The sequence below is a fragment of the Helobdella robusta genome (assembly GCF_000326865.2).
Source record: "Helobdella robusta unplaced genomic scaffold HELROscaffold_1, whole genome shotgun sequence".
Lineage (NCBI taxonomy): Eukaryota > Metazoa > Annelida > Clitellata > Rhynchobdellida > Glossiphoniidae > Helobdella > Helobdella robusta.
Genome location: NW_008703570.1, coordinates 13,291,977 through 13,294,426, shown reverse-complemented (window position 1 = coordinate 13,294,426; position 2,450 = coordinate 13,291,977).

Sequence of the window (2,450 nt, the reverse complement as noted above, 5' to 3'; positions counted from 1 at the left end):
ATTGGTCCTAACACCGAGCCCTGTGGCACACCAGTTGAAACCAAATGAATTGCCGATAAATCATCCATAAATAACACCTGTTGCGTTCGTTGTAACAAATAAGACCGAAACCATAATTCCACTGTACCTGATAAACCAAAACAGATTGCCAGTCGTCTTAAGAGGATATCGTGATCAACGCAGTCAAAAGCTGCGCTCATATCTAAAAATACCAGCAGGGAGGAATTTCCAACATCGATGTTTTCCAACAAAACCGATAAAACCTGCAACAAAGCCGTTTCCGTTGAATGATGTTGTCTATATCCTGACTGAAATACAGGCAATAAATTGTTCCGGCGTATGTGCGTCAACAGCTCCTTGGCAACAATTCTCTCAATCACCTTTGAAATAAACGAGAGATTGGACACTGGTCTATAGTTGTTTAAATCATTAATGTCCATGCCTGGTCTTTTTAACAGCGGTGTAACAATCGCATGTTTAAGTCTGTTTGGAAAGTTGCCTTGTTTGAAACAAAGGTTAATAAAACTGGTTAAAACCTAGTAAACAAATTTATATGTTTCTGAAAAATGTGCGTAGGCAAAATATCCAACGAACATGATTTTGATGGAGAACTTAGAACTATTCTTTTAACATCATCTTCAGTGCATACTGGAAAAGTAGAGAACACATTTTCAACTTTGAACTCTGACTGATTGAAGTTTGGATAATCTGCAGTCTTCGTCAATTCTCGAACTTTATCTATTTTATTATTGAAAAACGTTAAAAATTTTTGAGCTGTATGGTCAGTGGCATCTTTTAAACTGCTACTACCAATTTTCTTACACAGCAATTTATTAATAATACTCCAAATTTTTTTGGATTATTTTGATTATCCTTAACGAGCTCCTTCCAATATAGATTTTTCTTTTGAGTATATACGAAACTTTTTGCTTTCATGGCCATTACCCAGTTTTTTTTATCTTCTTCCTTCAACGTTTTTCTATATCGTTTCCCCATTTTTCTACAATAAGCCTTCGACCGTCTACATTCAGAATCAAACCAAGGTGCCATCGGATCATTTCTAACCTCAACCATACGATAAGGTGCAACTATTTCAGTGATTTTCGTCATTTCACTTTCAAATAAATTCCATAAATCATCAGTATTTCCACCCTGGCATAATCTATTTAAAGGAGAATCAAGAACCAAAGAAATAAAACGATCGTGATTCATGTTTTTCCAAGATCGAACCATCCCATGTATGTATGTATGTATGTATGTATGTATGCATGTATGTATGTATGTATGTATGTATGTGTGTGTGTATGTATGTATGCATGTATGTTTGTACTTTGTTATCTTCCATGTGCATGCGTGTAATGTAAGCAATGAACAGTTATTTTACTGAAATAATTCAATGAAAGAATATGACAGTGATAGAAGGAAGGATTGTTAAAATCAATAAATGGATGAATGAATAAATGGATGAATGAATAAATGAATGAATGAATAAATGAATGTACGAATGAATGAATGAACGAACGAATGAATGAATAAACAAACTCTGTTGATGTTTGCCATTTCATAATCGCCCCAGTCATGCACTGTTTGGCGGAGCACATGAATTGTTCTGAGAATTTCTCTTTAAAACTTGATGAATTTGGATTAATTGACGAAATGAATTGATGAATTGATTTGATGAATTAATTTAGTAAATTGATTTATTGTTGATTTTTTTTCCATTGGGAGTTTAACTTTGAACAGAAAATATTTTAAAAGGTTTTAACTTTTTTTACTTAATAATTTTCAGTTAATGGAGATGGATGGTTTTCATTTTGTCATTTAATTTATATAGTGTACTAAATTAAATTGAATTAATTTATTAATTTATTTATCATTAATTTATTCATCAATTAATTTATTAATTTTTTAATTCATTTATTCATCAATTAATTTATTAATTTATTTATATTGAAATATCAGCTTGGGTGAACCAACTAAAAAACAACAACAACAAATTTAAAAGACATTAATTTCGACATCATCAGCAACACTTTTGCTATTAGCAACAACAACAACAATAGCAACAACGACAAAAACAACAACCAAACAACAACAGCAGTAGCAACAACAAATTGAAACGTAGAAATAAAAATATGGAATGCCGCGACTACAAACGCGGGGTGTGCTTACGGGGGTCCAGATGCAAGTATCAGCACATCCCTATTGGCGGTCACTTCCTAACAACCGTTGCTAACGACAACAACGATGTCCAGTTAGATCAGCTGATTGATTTTTACATAGACAAGATGATGACTATGTGTCCGCTGCTTACGTCATCGTCGTCTTCATCATCATCATCATCATCATCATCATCGTTGTCATTTCCTTCATCATCATTATTATCATCTTTAAAGTTATTATCGTCATCATCAACATCATCAGCATCGACAATATCATCATCGTCACCT